This window comes from Eptatretus burgeri, chromosome 6 (assembly GCF_056783735.1).
Source record: "Eptatretus burgeri isolate ZD-2024b chromosome 6, Ebu_testis_v1, whole genome shotgun sequence".
Taxonomy (NCBI): Eukaryota; Metazoa; Chordata; class Myxini; order Myxiniformes; family Myxinidae; genus Eptatretus; species Eptatretus burgeri.
Window position 1 is genome coordinate 10,139,145 of NC_140966.1, and position 13,833 is coordinate 10,152,977.

Consider the following 13,833-nt stretch of genomic DNA (forward strand, 5'->3'; position numbering starts at 1 on the left):
ACATCAAATCTGCATCGATCATCGGTTAGTTATGCAAGGTTGTGGATTATTAAAATTATTACACCATATTTTAAGGACTTGTATTCAGAAAAAGACAGTCAAACATACAGAAAAATGAGTTACCCTTTTTTGCAAACTGATGGCTCGTGGCAAGTTCACATCTCATCGTCTTTATGTACTTGTTCATCTTCTCCTAATGCCCTTGTCACTCCCAATAAAGTACACTCACGTCTACTAATGTATTTGTCCTGCAGATGATTTGTGTATAAACAAGCCTTCGATCCATATTTTGAAAAAGCCATGACATTACATAAAGAGACCTCCAAAATGGCCAGAATTGCAACATTTGAAGTTTGCGTTTCCAAAATTTTCCAACGGAGGGAAGATGGCAGAATGTTTCGAAGGGGACTGCGCTCGGATGCCCAGGGTGGTCAAACAAAAAGTTTGATAACCCAGTTTATCAAACTATAACCTCAGTTTCACTCTTTGTTCAAGAAAACACCTAAGAGGTGTGTATTCGGTGTATGCTTTCTGTAAACAGAAACTCACAATACGATTGTAAATCAAACAGTAAGCGTGTCTGACACTGCAAAGGAAATATCCCAAAGTTGCTCAAAGTATAAAACACACAACGACCACAAAACCACCTGGGGCTGAATATCCCGATGTTTGTATCAGATAAATTTTCACCACATAGCAGCTTATGTTTCCAGCTCTCAAGCCTCCACGAACAGAAGTTAGGTGCTGCACAGCGACATTGATGACTCGCATCGATCTGCGTTGGCAGCCAGCGAGAACAATGGATGAAATCAACAGAACCTCCATTTAGATGTGCGAACCGTCACGGGAAGCAAGGAGAAGTTGATGTTCCGGGTGTTCATACTTCTTCCTCTTTTGTTCCAATGAAGGGCTAACAGCTGAAACGTCAGCTTCTTCTTGCTTCCTCGTTAGTTAGCATACTTCAATCGATGTTCTCTTGATTTCCTCCATGATATTTATGACTCGCATGTACCGAGGTTCAGTCAATGTGATTATCACCACCTGGGAAGCGAGAGATATTAGCTTTGCTCAAGGACATTCTGCCAGCCTTATGGACTAATACTACAGAATAGAAGGGAATGCACACATGCCTCTCAGCTGTCTAGCCTGAGTTAGAATCTCGACCCGACTATAAACTGTCATCCCGGTGTTTCACAGGCAGGGTGATTCATCAATGGCCCTCGGATGGACGTGTCCCATCTGCCAGCATTAGTTGGTGGACATTAAAGATCCCACAGTGTCCTTCGCGATGAGTCGGTGAGCTATTGCCGGAACCATGGCCAAGTTCCAAATTCCTGCTCTGCCTTACTGTGTCGAGGTGATGACTAGTCCAGAATTGTGACCCATCACCAATGAAACTGCCTCAGCAGCCCAATGGACATGGCAGCAGAAGAAGGATCATCCGTCCATCCATCTATCCATTCATCCAGAGCTCAGCTATTGTTTAAAAAAGGGCATTATGACCTCATTTTGACAGCAGTATTCAACCAATATCAGCCTTAATTAAAATTCCAAACAATAGCTCATTCATTTCTTTTTCTTTTGTTGTAGACATAGTCGAGGTTTGTAGAATAGCTTGTACTAATACTTTGAATGGAATAGGACAAAATAAACAGCAGAGAGGGGGGAGGGGAGACACCAACAGCAATGCTGAAGGCCAAGACAAGGCAGAGGTGGATAAACAATGAGTGTGGGGAAGAATGGGGGACAGGAGTGGATGCATGAGGTGGGCAAGATGGATACAGAAGGGAATTCTCAGGACGGAAAACTAGAAATCTGGAAAGAGGAGGGATTGGGATGGGGTGGAGGGTTAATGAGGGGCGAAAAGATCATAGTTTGGGATTTGGGATAATCTGAGATCGTGGTGAACAGCTGTCTTGAAGACCTGGAGGGAAGAATGAAATTGAAGAGGATGTGGAAGTTGGTTCCACAGATGGGAAAAAGAGGAACAAATGAGTGGAGATAAGTAGTGATCCTGGATCAAAGTTGTTTCACCAGAAGGGGGTTGATGGTGGCCCATGTGAGTCCTTCAGAAACCTCAGAGGACAAATCATGGAAAGAGCAGAGGATGCAAGATCAGAAAGGAGATGGAGAGACCACCGACTTGTCTACGATGGCGAAGTGATAAGCCCATAGACTCAGCTTCATCGAGGGAGATTCCAATAATTTTAAAGGCCTTGGTTTTCATGGCATCAAGTTGAGCAAGGGATGTCACGGCAGAGGGTAGAGTCATCAGCAAATAGATAAAGAGGATTTTCCAGAGTCAGAGAAATCATTTTTGAAGATCATGAATAGGACTGGGCCCAGAACTCTTCCTTGAGGCACTCCAGCCTTGATAGTGAAAGGAAATTAAAGGATTCTGTTGAGTGCCACACGTTGGCTACGAGAGAAGAGGAAGTCACTAGTGGAGAGGGGGGTAAGTTGAGCCACTTATTGGTGATGTTGATCTCGGGTCCAAGGTATCGCAGAGTCAAAGATGACATATATCTTGTTTTACACAGCAAGGACAAGTGCATTGTTTGTAGGCCATAATCAGTCATGCAGGATCAGCACCAGCGTATTGACGAAGCAGCAAAAAAAAAAACCACTCAAGCGGCGTGACCTACCCCGTCGATGGGGTAAGTTGATCCATGTACTGGGGTTAGTTATTCCACTGCATATGGCAAAAGAAGATGATTATGGGAAAAGATATTTAATTCACAAAATATTTTACAGACAGTTTATTGACCTATAATGATATATTCAGTATTTGGTGTACTGTTCAGGCACAATTTACGAATGTCCAATGACAGTTAAATCTAAAACAAATGAGGGTATGATACAAATTGCAAACATCAAACTGGCCTTCTCATAAATAGCTACAAAGAGAAACATAAAAATTTTAAAAATAACAATCATGCATTTCAATATTGTGGAACAAGTTCAGGTTCACTGCATATCCTATGTTAGATTCCATTTGCTCAGACTACATTAAAACACCAGTTGACAAGATCTTAGGGTAGATCTTCTGACTGTTTTTGGCTTTGGAAGTTGGAAAATATGCTTCGTCCTTTAGATTTGTTAAAAAAAAAATGGAGTTGGCCTTGGATGCCATCAGCAGACAGTTTGGAGAGCAAGGCAGGATGATAAACTGCATGAAAAGTACGAGATATGTCCAGAGAGACGACCCTGATATCATGACTGACATTGAGGGCCTCCATCTACTGTTGGGTGAGTAGAAGCAGCAAGTCCAAGGTGGAGTGACCTGGTCTGAATCCGAATTGGTGATCTGAGATGAGGTTGTTGGAGAAAAGGAAGGCTTTCATATCAACAGCGATGACAGATTTCATGACTTTGCTGATGATTGGAAGTAAGCTGATAGGTCTGTAGTTAAGGGGACCAGTTTTTTCACCTTTTTTATGTAGTGCAGAGATGGTGGCAGATTTCCAAGCAGATGCAACATAACCTATGGTAAATGACAGAGTGAGAAGGACAAAGAGATGATGTGCAAGAACAGTGGAGCAGGATTTTAGGACACGTGAGCTGATGCCGTCCAGTCAAAGTCGAGGGTTAAAAGAACCTTCTCCACCTTCTCAGGTGCAAAAGACACATGGTCCAGGAGTAGTTGGGTAAGGCAGGGAATGATGGGTGCTGAGACAGAGGAGTTGGGGGACACAAGATTTGGAAGCAAACACAGAATTGAGGCATTCGGCCTTTTCATGAGTGGAGTCGAGTGTGGTGCCATTTGAAGAGAGGGAAGGGATGGAAGGGGAGCATACACCAAAGACAGACTTAACAAGGTGCCACCAGGTTTTTGAGGAGGGACTCAAGTTTGAAAGTTCATTCTTGAGGTTGGATAGATGTTGTTTCATGACTTTCCTGAGAGTGGACACACACTTGTCGTGGACTTTTTGGAATGCACTGAGATTGCCATTGGTCAAGATTTGCTTTCCAGGAAAAGAAGGAAAGTTGTTTCAGAGCAACTGCCTCACCACAGGATTCAGTGTACCATGGGTAGGAATAAGGGAAGGATACTTGAAGACGAGATGGGATGGATCTGTGCATGAGAGAGAATAGGTTTCTGTCGAATAATTCCCAAGCTGAGTTCACATCAGGTGCAGTAGATATGGGAGACCAGTCCTGAAGAGAGAAAGAAAGGGCTGCTTGCAGTCCCAGCAAATCTGCTTGAGTGAAACGCCAGGTAGCTACCTGAGAATAGCCAGAGAGATGTTGACTTTCACAAGCAAATGATCAGATGAACCAATTGGAGCAAAGGAAGAGCAGAAGACATTTGCTGGGAAGTTTGCCATCACCAAGTCCAGAAGAGAGGTTTGCCAATGAGAGAAATCTGCGTTGGAAAGTTCACAGATCGAGTCAGTCCCATGGAGTCACAGAAGTCCTTTGCTGAAGTTCCATGGCTGGTGAGAGAGGTACCAACACCCAGCCAAATTGCATGGTGACAATTGAAATCACCACATATGAGGAAGAGAGAGAGAGTTGGGATGAGTGGTTAAAAGTTTGTGCATGTTGGCTGGGAGAGAGATGCAGATGGAGTCATCACTATTAGGAGGATGGCACAACATGGACAAACAAGAGGTGGGAGCGGAGCGATGTCACAGCCAGTGGTACTCCTGGGGGTTGGGAGGTGTAAGATCAGTCCATGGACAGTGAGAAATTGAGTTATTGGTGTAAAGTGCAACTTCGCCGCCGAGACGTGGTTCAGGCCTATCATATCGGAGGAGACAACATCGGCGAGAGACACTCACATCGGCAAGGAGTTGAGGATGTCCTGTGGGACAAAGGATTCTGCAAGTAGTTAGAGAGGTCCACACAGTCAGAGAGAGGGGGGAGGAGGCATTGGGATGGTGCAGGATAGGGGGCTTTGTGGGGGCAAGGTGAAGCTTTGGGGGGGGGATTGTGATAGGAAGATTTGAGTGCGTGGGATGTGGGGGTTGGTTTTGAGCGTGTAGGGTGCAGGGGAAGGTTTGAGTGTGTGGAGGCAGGGGAAGGTTTCAGTGTGTGTGGTGCAGGTGAGGGTTTGAGTGTGTGGAGTGCGGGGGAAATATTGGATGAGGGTGAGGGTGTGAGTGTGTGGGGTGCAAGTGAGGGTTTGAGTGTGTGGGTTGTGGGGGAGAGTTTGGGTGCAGGGGAAGGTTTGAGTATGTGAGGTGTGCGGGAAGGTTTAAGTGTGTGGGGTGCAAGTGAGGGGTTGAGTGTGTGTGTTGTGGGGGAGAGTTTGGGTGCAGGGGAAGGTTTGAGTGTGTGGGGTGTGGGGGAAGGTTTGAGTTGGTGGGGTATGGGGGAAGGTTTGTGTGTGTAGGGTGAGTTAGGAAGCATTTAGGGACTGGAGTTAGGGGGAAGTATTGAGAGGGTGGGATGAGGAGGGAGGCAGAAAGGGTGGATATGAAGCTTTGAAGGGGTGTGGTGGGGGTGAATTCTTTTTCTGATTCTCCAGAAATACAATGGTTAAATCTATATATAATGGAACAAGTGTAGGTGATTATGTATGTATGTATGGATGGATGTATGTATGCATGTATGAATGTATATCCACTCTTCACCCATTGGTTGGGCAACTGACATGACGTCACCCACAATTATAACCGAAAATACTTCACCCAAAGTGGATAGAGGACCCAAAAGACCACCCCCCCCTCCCCGAGGATCCAAATGACCCAGAGGACCTAAATGACCCCAAGGACCCAAAAAACCCTGAGGACCCAAAAGACCCCAAGGACTCAAAAGACATAAATGACCCGAAGACCAAAAAGACCCCAAAGATCCAAAATACTCAAAAGAGATAAAAGATCTAAAAGACCTTAAAGACCTTAAAGACCCTTAAATACCAAAAATAACCCAACAACCTAAAAGACCCGAAAGACCCTGAAGACCCAGAAGACCCCAAACACCTTTAAACAACCTGATGATCCAAAAGACCCCAAAGATCTAAAAGACCGTGAAGACTTTTAAATACCCAATAGACGCTAAAGACCCCAAAATGCCCCAAAGACACAGAAGAACCAAAATACCAAAAATATACTGAAGACCCAAAAGACCCCAAGGACCCAAAAAATCCAGAGGAAGGAAAAGACTTTGAGGACCCCGAACACCCAAAAGATCAAGAGGACTTAAAAGACCTCGAGGACTCAAAAGACCCAGGGGATTCAAATGACCCAGGGGATTCAAATGACCCGAGGACACATACTCTGTGCAGAGCGTTGGTGCTGCCTAAGCAGTCTCCTTGGCTATTGGACACAATCCTGGATGGGTCACCACTCCAACACAGTATACCAGCAAGCTGGTACTCATTTTGCCAACCTCGAAAGGATGACAGGCTGAGTCAACCCCACCTGGTATCAATTCAACAGCCAAAATACCCGACAGTCCCAAAAGACCCAACGGGACTATCTGGGACCCAAGGAAATTCTGTATAATGTAAAATGTGACTTAAGGGCCCAACCGCCCCCCCAACCCCTCCGCACCCACTCACAATCCCATGTCCTCAACCCCCCCTCACAACTCTGTCCTCTCTTTGCACCTCTCCGACCACCACATCCAAACTTTGTGCCCCCCCCCTTTTTTGAATACCATGTCGAGGCTCGTATAAGAGCTGACACACAGAACAAATAACAAGGCAGGAGACAAGAGAGGTGAGAGAGGGAAGCACAAAACAGTGGGGAACAGAGACAATAGGAGATCTGTGGAAGGGAGAGGGATGGAGCAGGGTACACGTGGTATACAAGATGGACACTGCAGTGAGCCCTTTCTTTAAACCCTCAAATTGCCCTCCCAACCCAAAGTTATCAACTCTCCCCCCCCCCTTTCAAAAGCCTCAAACTCCTCAATCACAACTCTGTCTCCTCTCTACCCTCCCTCCCCCAAGCCAACTCTGTCATCCCCTCCCCCTTTCTTCTTCAAGTCCTCAACTGCCCTAAACCCCAAGTACCCATCTCCTCTTCCAACCCCAAGTTCTCAACCCCCCCTCCCAACATCTCTCTTCTAACTCCATGCACCCTCACCCCCAACTCTCCATCCTCCCCTCCCCATTTCTACCTGTTCTAAACAATGTTACACAAATATACACAGGGACCTTTGGCACATGAGGTCATTCGGCCTATCATGTCTGAGTTGTTCCTGTCCCCATTTTTTAATAGCAATGTTAAAAGTAAATAAAGATGGAACGTTAAATTCACGATCAGTTCCCCTTTCTTCCCTGATCCTCACTATAATTCACGGACCGGTGTTTGTGTGTTTGGTTGTCATGCTACTTCTACAGTTGTGGGCCGATTCCATCCAGACTAGCTACATAGGATCAGCACGACCCCAATTAATGTATAGGGCTGTTTTTGTCTTTGCTGGTCATCTTGGGGAGAGTGGGAGGGTGAGGGATGCAGATTCTCTATGTAAATGTGTATTGTGTAGCACCATCTCCAGGTTTTCCCTGGTATTACAAGTCTCCACCATTGCAGTGCAGTATTCCTGTCCCCACGTTTTCCAGTGCTGTGAGGTGTTTTGAATTATAAGCAGTGGGTATGTTTTTGCTTCATGCACATAACCTGGGGTTTTTTTTTTGGGGGGGGGGGTTTGCTGATACAGTGGTGTCAGTTGCCTTTACACTGCTCAAATAAAGGTATGCGTCAGAAGAACGTGTTGCATGCTTGGAACAACATCACCCGTCGGGTGGGTACTCTGCTAGTTATAATAAAAAAAATTCAGCTTTGAAACATGAAAATGTATGTCCACTGAGATTCAATGTTTTTTTAAACCCTCATGCCTCAAAAACAAACAAAATCATTGACGTAAAAACCACGTTCAGTTCTTTGTGTATTACAAACTAACAATTCATAATAATCATCGCAAAAAAGTTTTTGCACAATTTTCATTTCATTGCACTGCACTTTTAAGTAAGCGAACTTGTCTGCCAGTTCTGGTTGTCGGTGGACGTTAAAGATCCCACGGTGGCTCTCACGGAGTGCAAGCCTGTTACTGCAGCCACCCTGGTGAATTACAAATTCCTATCTTACCTGTGGGTAGGAAGTGGTTTGGTCTTGTTGAACACTCCTTGACACCCAGTTACACTGATTGTTATCATAGAGTGTTACTCATACATATGAATCCCAGTTTCCTCATTAATTGACGCACATTTAACAGTGAAAGACAAAAAGTGATGGAGGGCATACAAGGCTCTACAAAACACCATCTTGGCAGACCTAAATTGGGGTTTACAATACATCTACTCGAAACATTTTCTCTCCCAAAACCCGGTGAAAACGATTCATTTGTAAATATCCACAATCCCTACCCATCATCTGTACGGCTTGTGAAAGTCTGGGAAGTCTTGCTCCACCCTGCTGTCTTGGCAGCAGTTTATGCGTGGTAAACAAATGCACCAGGTCGTTCACATGTTCTATGTGAACAGCCATCTTCCACTATGAAGGGTATCCTATTTTAGTTTTTAATGCAACACCTGTTTGCTTTTCTGAGTCATTTTAGAACTTTGACAATTAGTACTTGCAAACAATAGCCTGTTCTTTCGAAAGGAAATGTGAAAGTACACTCAGTGATATCATTCACCACCTGCGAAATGCAAATATCATACTTTTATAGTTGTGCAAGGAACGAAACCCAGACGAGAAGGCTCAAAGGCCAGAATGCTTCCTCTGAGCTGTTCTGTTCGCTCACTGAAATGCTTTGTCACTGCTGGAGAAATTTTGATGTCATACTCCAAATTGGTGAGCTAATTTTTTTTCTGCCTAACACACTTACTGTTTCATTTACACTCGTATGGAGAGTTTCTGTTTGCAGAAAGCATGTGTCGCTCATGGTTGAGCGAAATAAAATGTGTTTATGGTGACAGCAGCCAATCAAAACAACAACAAAAAAACAGAGGAATGAAAGATTTGAGATGGGAAGACAGCCTGGATATGGAGTTGGAAAAATAGAGAAACTGTCAGATGACCATGTTATGCTCGAGGTGGCTGCCGCAGAACAGACAATGGAAAGACAATGGTGGCATAAACGAATCACTAGAATGACCGCATGGTGGTAACAACCTGTGACAAAATGCGGGAACGCACCGATTGGGAAACGTGCACTTAAAGCACTCTTAAAAGATGAACAGTGCGATTGGGAAACACAAATTTACAGTGCCGATTAAATGATTAACTCAACACCTCTTATCGACGTGAACCTCCGCCATGGTAATATCAGAACGAGATGATTCATCGCGGATTGTTTAACTTTAACCCCGAAATGGGGCTGGCAAAAATTACATAACGCTTTTTTTTTTTAAGTAATTTACGTAACATAACTATCGTGTGTTCTGACGTACCGTGCACTCTGACAGGTTTGATAAAATCTTACTATTATTTGACGTGTGATTAGATTTTTCATGGTCTTCATCGTGAATAACACGAGACCCAAACAAAACCAATTGAAATCTGATGCAACAAACCCAGACAGTTAGTATATAATCAGCAGCGGCCTATAGGCCTGATATCTTAGGCCCAAGATGGTGGCCATATCATTTTTTTCTGGGATCCTGGTGGATGAAGTCAAGCGACAAATGTGGGTGGGATCCGGCAACTGTTCGACCAATGGGTGCACATTTCAAAAATGGACCCCCAACAAGAACCCCGACAACAGCATGACGGAACTCTTATAGAACTGCGACACGTCACCGGTTAAAAGAGATTAACCTGCCTCCATTGGGGCAAGCAAGCCCTGTGACTCAACTTCGATGGGTGGCAGATGTTAATCATACTGGAGGCTTTTGACCCCAAAGCAACAAAGGAAGCTAGCTTGAACCCTTGTCAGCACCTGAACATTCCACACCAGCAGATATACCCATCAAAGATTAGTGATAGGTTGGAATGACACTTGATATGATGGGGGGGTCTTAGAATAACAAGTCAATAACAATCCTGTGACAAATGGAATAAATGGAGACAACTTCAAACCCATGACAGTTTTGCATGAAGCACTGTCCATTGGAATGCTGTGAAGTCACGCAGCTGACCAAAATAAAATTTGGAAGTAAATTTAGATGTTCTAAGTAGAAGAACATCTACGAAGTTTGGTGATGATGTGCAAAGTGTTGAAGGAGGAGATAGCAACCATGACAGACAAATTGAGAGACACCCGTATTATTTAGGCCTGTATCGATTCATGATTACAAGCCGACACTCATTCCCGCCGTTTCCACTCACCCCAACTCAAACCCCATTCTGCATCCCCACCAAATCCCTTTGGTCTGGTTTGGCCAGTGCAGGAATGGCTGAGATTTTCCCATGTGGGCGCAATGACATGCAGGTATGGGTCATGAATAATACACCATCGTAAAGGTCGAACTTAGCACGAGACGTAACGCCCTTATGACGTCCCAGACGTAATGCTGTAATAACGTCTCAGTGAAAAGAGTGTGACAGACAGAAGGACGTACAGAGAAATCAAGCTACTTTAACACATAAATGAGGGAGGCAGCACTGCCGCCATTATCAGCAACAATGTGACAAGTCAATGAACACAGTGAATTGGTAAAGCCCTGGGTGGAGAGAAGGCCAGCTCAGGGAGTTTTCAACAACTTGCAAGTGGAATGTGTTGGAGAAGATAATGGATCTCGTATTTATATTTACTAGTGAACACCCGTTCCCTCTGGGAACATGCCACTGCATTAAACTCACATTCCCGTTTCTTCTTCCTCAATTCCGGAAAAGTCACTTTTGTGATTAAATGAACACAAATTTTTGTTCAAAGTAAATAGATAACAATCAGCTTTCAAACCAAGAAAATATATCCTTAGCTATTAAACGGCACCATTTTTATTATTCTATGACAGCGGGAACAAGGTATTAGGCAGCCACTCTTTAATGAGGTAGTGGAGCGTGTCAGTACGTGGATAGCGATAAGAAACATGATATTCAGGGGTGCCGTCTCAGCTGCAGAGAGTCACAAAAACTTTGCGCTTTTTGGCTGGGTCACAATAACACGGGTCAGGCTTAGTCTACGACATATTCTTCTTTGACGGCCATGATTATTCCCACTTTCTCGTCCGGTTGGCTGGGATAAGCTTAGCCCAAGTTCCACACGGATCTATCCTTGGCCCCATTTTGTTTGTTACCCCACACACATGAAGTGAAAAGTGTGGTTTAGCAATCGGCTCATGTCTGCCCGTTCACAAATGTCAGTTTATGATCGTGGAACAACATATTTGAATTGAATGTTATATTTTGAACACGAATCGGAAAACAAATATGCTGTTTAACAGTATTTTGTCTCTGAATTTTACCAGATCCCACATGCATAGAGAGGAGTGAGATAATATTTTTATTCTGTCTGTCTGTCATGGCAGTCAAACAAAATTTTAAATCATTCCAAACAGGAAACTTGCTGTTTTTTAAGGACGTTATAATGGAGACGTACTACAAGCAGGAATAACTAATGTAATGTGTCATATAGGGTGGTAAATTCCAGAAAAATTTACTTACAAGACTTTTACAATCTTTATTTTATTTAAATTGAATTATACACTTGAACACTGAATTTACACTGCTTCAACAACGCTAAACTTCTGGATTTTTTTTTTTTAAATGATCTCTAAAATCATTATTTTATTTGAATTGAAGTGTACACTGGATGCGGGGTAATGCGTTCTTCTCTGTCTCTGTCTTTGTCTGTCTCTCTATAAATATATATATATATATATATATATATATATATATATATATATATATATATATATATATATGATTTTCATAAAGCCTCCGATGTACGTACTTTCATTCATTCTATTTGCTGATTGACATTAAATATTGAGAAAACTGATTTTGTTTTTCAGCAACTCTCTGTGCTTCCAGTACCTGTTTTTATTTGATGAGATAAGTATATTGAGGAACACTGTGCTATTGTGAGTGTGCATCATACTTGATGTCGCTAAATCGAAACTCACGCTCAGAGTTACACTCTCTTTCAGAGTCAGTCAAAGGATTCCTTGGACTCTTGATTGATGAAAAATTGACATGGAAAATGCTCATGGTTACTTTACGTAAATCCATTTCTCTGGGTATTGGTGTCATAAATAAATTTAAATATTACTTTCCACAGTCAGTTGTTCTTATAGCATATTCCACCGTAATATTGTCTCAATTGGATGACAGCATAGATGTTTGGAACAACTTAAAATCATAGCTGGATGATATATTGGTGTTACCAAAAAAAACAAAAAGTGTGAGAAATATATGCAGTGAAAGGTCGTTCACATTCAAATCTTCTTTTTATGATCATGAGGTTCTGAAAAGAGAAGAACCATACATTTTTCATTCAGGGTTACTCATGTTCGGGCTGTGTCGAAATGAGATGTCCCAGAAACTGGCTCAAATCTTTGTTTAAAATGAACTCATTCATAATGAATTTTTTGCTGCTTTCACCATTTGCTGCTCGCACAGTGTACAAAACATTCAAAAAAGTTTTCAAAATGACTCCGAGTTGGCGGCATGCCGGGGCCGAGTCCACAACAGTAAGCGCAGTCACAATCCATCGTCATCTGGACCTGAAATTTCACAAGCCATACTTATATTCAGGTTCCTCCACTGTTCTCGAAATGGTGGACGTCAAGCTTGTATTTTGTGTTTGATTGATTCAAGAGTGGAAATGAACTGAACTGAACTGAACTGAAAATACATTGTGCCAGATCGGAAATTGTCAGAGACCGCCGCACACCACACGATGATGCACGATTGTCGTCGATAACGCGTCGTAAAAGATGAACATGTTCAATTTTGATGATTGTCGTAGACACAGCTGAAAAACTAGTTGATGGCGAGCCTCAACCGCCGCACCATTACACGTTTATCAAAAATTGTTGCCGACTAAGCTGTCACGAATCACCTAGTCGCGTTGCATCGGCGAGTGCGCGGTGTCACTTATAAGCCTTATGTCACTTACAACCCCCCACCCCCCCCACACACACACACACACACACACCTCCCTCCTCCCAGGAGAAGAATCAATTTACAAATGGGTTTCTGGCTTACTGGCCATCATCAGTTCAGAGTGAATTTCTTCCTGGAGTTTAACTGGCAAAGCCATTCAATGAGGGAGCAGATACAAAGTGCTCAAAGGGCTGAGCTGCTGAGTTTGTAGGTTTAAATCCTGACATCGCCAAGTCAATGGCAAATCACCCATTAACACACCATGCCTTAAGACTACATTAAAAACACTCACTCTCCGGTTGTGGAGGATATAGTTTCCTCGTTTGATGGTTTCCTAAATAATAACTCTCTCGGGTAGGTGAGCAGCTGCTGAGACGTGCTATGTACATTGGTACACTGTTTGCTGCCCATTCCATGTTTCGCTGATTTGTGTATGGAGTCGATTATGAAACAATGCTTTATATAAATGGCAAGACTCCAGTCCCCAGTATCCATGTAAAAAAGCAGTTAAGCTGCGTTCACAAACATAACTTAAGTTGGGCCTGCTGGATTAGAAACCGTTTAAGAAAGTGTGGTTTTTGTTGTTTTTTCAGAATCTTTACTATAATTCATGGACCGGTGTGTGTGTTTGTGTGTAGGTCTGTGTGTTTGTGTGTGTGTTTGTTTGTCGTGCTACTCCTTCTACAGTTTTGGGCCAATTACATTCAGACTTCCTACAGATATAATCAGCATAACACCAATTAATGTATAGGGGTGTTTTTATGTTCGGCGGTGGACTTGAGGGCGGTGGTGGTGGTCGTATGGCAGCTTAGCTGCCGGGGTAGCTATCATTTCTTGAAGCGCGACTGTGTCGTTGAAGCAGTGTCCCTCTACCAGTACACACACT

The 13,833-nt window shown here is 43.4% G+C and overlaps 1 protein-coding gene across 1 annotated transcript in view; it reads right to left on the reverse strand.

Annotated features, from left to right (window-relative positions):
* LOC147024232 (integrin alpha-8-like) overlaps positions 1-13,833 on the reverse strand; it is an 84,892-nt gene that overhangs the window by 69,782 nt on the left and 1,277 nt on the right. The window lies entirely within an intron of this gene.